Consider the following 7,939-nt stretch of genomic DNA (forward strand, 5'->3'; position numbering starts at 1 on the left):
ACAGAACAGTAATGAAACAAACAAGATATCTACAGAACAGTAATGAAACAAACATGACATCTACAGAAAAGTAATGAAACAAACATGACATCTACAGAACAGTAATGAAACAAACATAATATCTACAGAACAGTAATGAAACAAACATGACATCTACAGAACAGTAATGAAACAAACATAATATCTACAGAACAGTAATGAAACAAACATGACATCTACAGAACAGTAATGAAACAAACATAATATCTACAGAACAGTAATGAAACAAACATGACATCTACAGAACAGAATTAAACAGAGATGACATCTACAGAACAGTAATGAAACAAACATAATATCTACAGATCAGTAATGAAACAAACATGACATCTACAGAACAGTAATGAAACAAACCTAATATCTACAGAACAGTAATGAAACAAACATGACATCAACAGAAAAGTAATAAAACAAACATGACATCTACAGAACAGTAATGAAACAAACAAGATAGCTACAGAACAGTAATGAAACAAACAAGATATCTACAGAACAGTAATGAAATAAACAAGATATCTACAGAACAGTAATGAAACAAACATAATATCTACAGAACAGTAATGAAACAAACATGACATCTACAGAACAGTAATGAAACAAACATAATATCTACAGAGCAGTAATGAAACAAACATGACATCTACAGAACAGTAATGAAACAAACCTGACATCTACAGAACAGTAATGAAACAAACGAGATATCTACAGAACAGTAATGAAACAAACATGACATCAACAGAACAGTAATGAAACAAACATGACATCTACAGAACAGTAATGAAACAAACGTGACATCTACAGAACAGTAATGAAACAAACATGACATCCTCGTGGTTGTATTTAGGAGAAGGCTTGTAGTGGAATTAGTTAAATTCTCACATGGCCGTCTGGTTTTGTTTATTTTCAGTCTTAAAACTTCTGTTTATGGTAATGTATGAGTTAGAAACTTACTGACAAAAGATGTTCGACGAATGAAATCTAACAATTATTTCCTCAACCTAGTAATCCTGATTAATAAAGCAGTTAGCAGTCTCTCTCTTTAAAATATCAAAAAAAAAAGAAATATGTTAATAAAGCTATCCAACTGATTCATGTGGACAATGTCGTTGTGCCAGATATAAAGTACAAAAACGTGAGTTTTAAAAGAGTAATCTTGCCTGATGTTCTGAAAAAAAAAATTGTTTACCGTATTGAGATATTTAACATTTTAAAACATTTATTTTCGCGTGTAATCCTTCCAGAGGATTATTTATGGATTTTGAATATAAGCATGAATTTAATATCCTGCTTTTACATTCCTTTTTATATTACTAACATTATCTGTATAAAAACAAAACTTTGAAAATATTACAAGAAGAATCAATCTAAACTTGTTTTTTTTTAATTTTCACTCTGAATTCACGAATCAGCGATGTTCGAACGACGGTCGTAGGAGTAAGGTTACGTATCAACAGTAACTGTTTTTCAATGCGGAGTTGTACGACATTCTTTGCCTTTCTTTCGAGCAATAGTTTTCCTTTTCAGGTTAAAAATAGTTCGCTTTCGTCTACCGTTTTTTTTCCTGTTTTCAATCATGGAAACATCAGCAAGCATTCCTGAAACTCCTATTATTGGTAACTTGAAGCTGAAAAGATTTCTCAAGTGCAATTGATGATGGTGACTTGAGGTGGCCTTCGAGAGAAAATTATCAAATGAAAGTTGATAAAGTGAAAACGAAATTAAAAGTATATAAAAATGTAAATTTAAAGCCTTACCTGGCTTGGAGGTAAAATATGATGGTTTAGATTTTGAAAACGTTAATTTTGTGAATATCGTTTTTTAGTACTCTTCAGTAAATTCTATCGTGACCAGAGCTCCCCGTCTTAACAGTAAACATCCATAGAGAGGAATTCAAATACGGTGACCGCTCACTTTGTAGCTTTTTACAAAATTAAACTAAGCAGGTGTTTTAGAAAAGGATGTTTCTCAACATGAAACAAAAAATCTTGGAAAATATCCCCAGAACAGTAATTAAACAAACATACTATCCACAGAACAAAAATTAAACAAACATGATATCCAGATAACAGTAATTAAACAAACATGATATCCCAGAATAAAAATTAAACAAACATGATATCCAGATAACAGTAATTAAACATACATGATATCCCAGAACAAAAAATAAACAAACATGATATCCAAAGAACTGTAATTAAAGAAACATGAAGTCCAAAGAACAATAATTAAACGAACATGATATCCAAAGAACAGTAATTAAAGAAACATGAAGTCCAAAGAACAATAATTAAACGAACATGATATCGAGAGAACAATAATTAAACAAACATGAAATCTACAAAACAAAAATTCAACACACATGATATCGAAAGAACAATAATTAAACAAACATGATATCCAGAGAACAATAAAATAAAGAATCGTGGATGATAACAAAGTATTGTGTATTAAATGTCTTTGATAAACACTTCGGTTTTTTATATTAACAATAAAAAAAAACACACACATTTATCAGATAGAGGACCTAAGCATCAAACTTGGAAATGTGGTGTCAAAGCTGACCTTAAATTAAAAACCAACAACAACGATATGTGGGTATCAATATTCCACTCCGGACGTTATAATTTAATAAATTAACTGTAAGAAATATAATTTTTTTTTGTAAAATACCTTACACGTGTCATTAAATTATTTCATTAACTATTACATAACCAACAAATAAACCAAGCACCAACATAAATAATATTTATAAACGTATAATAAATTAGAGACTTAAATCTAAGGCTAAAAGGGTCAATTTTATGGTAACTATCTGGTTTCATTTAATTTGGTTTGTACACTGATAGCTCTGTGATGGTTTGTACATTGGAAGCTCTTTGATTTTTTGTACACTGGAAAGTCCGTGTGGTTGTGCATTGATAGACTATGATGGTTTGTACATTGGAAGCTCTATGATTTTTTGTACACTGGAAGGTCTGTGTGGTTGTGCTCTGATAGACTATGATGGTTTGTGCACTGGAAACTTTGCGACGCTTTGTACATTAGAAGCTCTGTGCACATCTGTGTATGTATGTGTTTTGTTATAGTGAAGCCACATCTTTTATCTGCTGTGCCCACCGAAGGGAATCGAACCCATGATTTTAACGTTGTAAATCCAAAATCTTATCGCTGTCCCATCGGGGAACATAAAATACAGAGAAAATAAATAAATACCATTTTATCGTTGTGCCATCTGTTGTTAATTATGATAACTAATAATGATTGTTACAAAACCATGTTTCTTTGTGTCATAACTATCTCTAAATCCATCATCAGAGAAAAGGATGATGAAATCATTCTTGTAAAACTCCACCATAATAAATATTTCAATAAATAACATAATAAATAACACTGAAAGATATTCTACTGTTTTAAACCGCAAAAAATCAAATTTCATTTCTCCATTTCTCCATACTAAAATCATAATGAAAGATGGATAAAGTTTGCAAAGAAGCCATGATCACTTCTAGATTAAACAGTTTATATTAAAATTCACGTATTTAATGTTGCTATTACTACAAGGTTGTAATTTTTATATTTTACCTTAAATCTGGTTATTTACATATTTTCCTAAGGTTTTAACAATGCTCACTTCAAAAGGTTTTTTGTTAGAAGAGCACATTGTAAAAAGACAAATAAAATGTAACGTGTGCAACACATTGTTCTCTCTGGAGTGTATCGAAACCCAGTTTTAGCGTTATGTGCCTTCACGCTTTCACTTAAGAGATGGATCATTAGGGTCACTCACGCAGCTTCAAAGCTTGTCTCAACACAGATCAAGGGTATTTTCAATGTTATATACTATTGCTGCAATTACTACTACAGCAAACAAAAATATTTAACCATTACATTAAGTGCGCTAAACATGTCTAGGTAATTACCAAACATTCCACAGATGACAGATCGTCTTTAGTAATTCCAGATTTTTTATTAGATTAGCGACCTTCAACTGATCTCTTATCTGGAAAATCCACGTTTTTATCTGTATAAAGTCTTCTTTATTCTCAGACATTTTTTGCAATGCAACAAAAATTCACTCTGTGCAGAACCTTTAATAAATTGATTAATTCGGCCACAGATGGAAACACAAGCATAGAAATCTATCTCTACCTCGACCTTTTTATGGCCAAGCGTGTTAAGGCGTGCGACTCGTAATCTGAGGGTCGCGGGTTCGCATCCCGGTCACGCTAAACATAGGGGCATTATAATGTTACGGTCTATCCCACTATTCGTTGGCAAAAGAGTAGCCCAAGAGTTGGCGGTGGGTGGTGATGACTAGCTGCCTTCCCTCTAGTCTTACACTGCTAAATTAGGGACGGCTAGCACAGATAGCCCTCGAGTAGCTTTGTGCGAAATTAAAAAACAAACAAATCTTTTTATTTTTATAGTATTTTTTCCTTCTTTGTTTCTTTGGAATTAAACAACAAGCTACAACATTGTATTATCTGTGCTCTGCCACCCACAGGTATTGAAATCCAATTTATAGATCAATGTGAATGTTATCTGTGTGTGTTTAAGTAAATTAATGTGAATATTACAGTTATGTTAAAGTACCTCAATGTGAATGTTACCTGAATGATTAAGTAAATTAATGTGAATATTACAGTTATGCTAAAGTACATCAATGTGAATGTTACCTGAATGATTAAGTAAATTAATGTGAATATTACAGATATGTTAAAGTACATCAATGTGAATGTTACCTGAATGATTAAGTAAATTAATGTGAATATTACAGATATGTTAAAGTACATCAATGTGAATGTTACCTGAATGATTAAGTAAATTAATGTGAATATTACAGTTATGTTAAAGTACATCAATGTGAATGTTACCTGAATGATTAAGTAAATTAATGTGAATATTACAGTTATGTTAAAGTACATCAATGTGAATGTTACCTGAATGATTAAGTAAATTAATGTGAATCTTACAGTTATGTTAAAGTACATCAATGTGAATGTTACCTGAATGATTAAGTAAATTAGTGTGAATATTACAGATATGTTAAAGTACATCAATGTGAATGTTATCTATGTTTAAATTATTTAAAAAGCTACGATTTATTTTCCTCAAATTATAAAATTCAAGTTTATCTAATAAAGTTGATTGGTACTAAAATAACAGCACTTGTTGTTCATTTCGTTAAATGTGATCTTCATTTTAAGTAAAATGTTTGTATACCGGGTAAAAGGTTTATAACTTCGTATTTTTCGTTTTTTTTTGTTTGTTTTCTCCTTACAGTGGCCATTATATTTATTTTCATGTGCTTTCATGGAAAAATAATTTATATATATTTATATGTCTTACATTTAACTCGTATTGGAGAAAGCCAAGCGCAGACTGTGGTACTGGTACTGTGGAAAGTCTAAGGATTTACAACGCTAAAATCAGAGGTTCGATTCCCCTCGGTGGACTCAGCAAACGGCCCCACGTGGCTTTGCTATATGATAACACATTCTATACTGTGGATTTAAGGGTTCGCTGTTTGCGGCTATTTCCCAATAAAAAATACCACGTGCTTATCAATGTAATGCGCTGTAGATGCGTTATAAGAACAACAGTTAAATTTTATTAGTTCTTAATAATAACTCACGAGCTAACGTCGCGTGGTGTTAACTGCATACTTCTCCCTGATTTAGCTCTTTTAAATTAGAAACAGATGACCCTGGAATAGCTTTGGCAAAATAAAAGTCAACAAACGTTTCAAATGAATCGTTTTGCAATTTACAAATGTATTTGGCCTAACATAGGTCATATCGATATTAAAAGAAACGTTTTGATAAATCAGAACATAATCAGTAAATATCTTAGTATTGTACAGTCTATTAATTCTGTTTTTTTCTTCAACTGATCCTCGTTACGATTCGTTGATTTAAAAATAAACTGTTCGCTTGAAGTTGAACAGTTTTTAAACAAAACTTCTCTCGTTCGTTAATTGCTTATTAGCTGTAATTACCAAGTAACAATATACAAATATTGTGACTTCATCAATACCTTTGAGAAAAATGAAAAATCTCTTTAATTGCGAAAACAAACTCACATTCTTCCGAACCCCTAGGCTCGGCATGGCCTAGCGCGTAAGGCGTGCGACTCGTAATCCGAGGGTCGCGGGTTCGCGCCCGCGTCGCGCTAAACATGCTCGCCCTCCCAGCCGTGGGGGTGTATAATGTGACGGTCAATCCCACTATTCGTTGGTAAAAGAGTAGCCCAAGAGTTGGCGGTGGGTGGTGATGACTAGCTGCCTTCCCTCTAGTCTTACACTGCTAAATTAGGGACGGCTAGCACAGATAGCCCTCGAGTAGCTTTGTGCGAAATTCCAAAACAAAACAAATCCGAACCCCTAACAGCAAAAAAATTAATTAATTAAGGAAACGAGAAAAATATGATTCATTTCATAATTGGCTTTAAATGACAAGGTTGAGTTTTTACTTTTATGTTTGAACATCATTGAAAAACATCTAGTTCTAGTTGACTTTACATGGTTACGAGCAGCACGTTGTACTGTGTCACTGTTGTAATGGTTCCTTACTGACTCCAGTAAGATGTAACATTCCAATAGCCTGGTGTTTTATTCCAGTAAACACCTTCATGACACAGTGTTTGTCCCTCACCTGGGGAATTGAAGATACAACAGTCTTTTCTTCAGCCCTACAATTGATAGTGGAATTGATGGAAGTGTGTGCCCGTGCGCGGATGTACTGAAATAGTGTGATGAATTAAACGTAAAATAAAAATGCAAGGAACATGAGAGAGAGATTGAAGATACTTGTAACCCAGTCCAGTAAGAAATGAGATGAAAAATATCAAAGCAGCATCATGTGTTTATTTATTTGTATTTCATCTTCACAAATACAACTCTTTTATAAACATATATGTAGTGAAATTAAGAAAAATATATCTAAATGAAGTTATGTAAATAAATAAAAATCATAAGAAAGGACTGAGTTAAAAACAGCAAATCCCAACCTTTGATTAATTATATTATAACAATAAAATATTCAAGCCAAAAACCAAACCACATTAAAACGAAACTTAAAAACAAACAATCATTTAAACACGCTGCATATTTTGGTGAAGCAATTTTACATTTGTACTATTATGAAAATATATTTATTGAAAACTGTATAAATCCAGAATTTTTACTTTAACTTACAGATATATTGATGATTTAATTAACATAAATAAATCTGAAATATATAATGTTATTAACACTATTTACCCAACAGAATTAGAAATTGAAAATACTTGAATTTCTATTACAGATGTACATTGTTTAAATTTACAAGTTAAAGTAATTGATAAAAAGGAATCAATATAAATATTTCTGATAAAAGAAAAGATTTTGATTTTCCAATTCATGGTTTACCCTCCTTACATGGTAATGTTCCATATCAATCTATTATAAAGATTATAACTTAACAGTTATTCAGTTATCGTTTACCCTCCTTACATAGTAATGTTCCATACCCATCTATTATAAACATTGTAACTTAACAATTATTCAGGTATTGTTTACCCTCCTTACATAGTAATGTTCCATACCAATCTATTATAAACATTATAACTTAACAGTTCTTCAGGTATTGTTTACCCTCCTTACATAGTAATGTTCCATACCAATCTATTATAAACATTATAACTTAACAGTTCTTCAGGTATTGTTTACCCTCCTTACATAGTAATGTTCCATACCCATCTAATATATACATCATAACTTTACAGTTATTTAGATATTGTAAAATTTGTAATAAATTACAATATTTTATTAATAATGTCGATATACTGATACAAAAATTAATAATTAATGGATGTAATAAAAAATTTAGATAAAATTATTATATTATTCTGTAATAAATAC

Source organism: Tachypleus tridentatus, chromosome 12, assembly GCF_004210375.1.
Source record: "Tachypleus tridentatus isolate NWPU-2018 chromosome 12, ASM421037v1, whole genome shotgun sequence".
In the NCBI taxonomy this organism is placed as follows: Eukaryota; Metazoa; Arthropoda; class Merostomata; order Xiphosura; family Limulidae; genus Tachypleus; species Tachypleus tridentatus.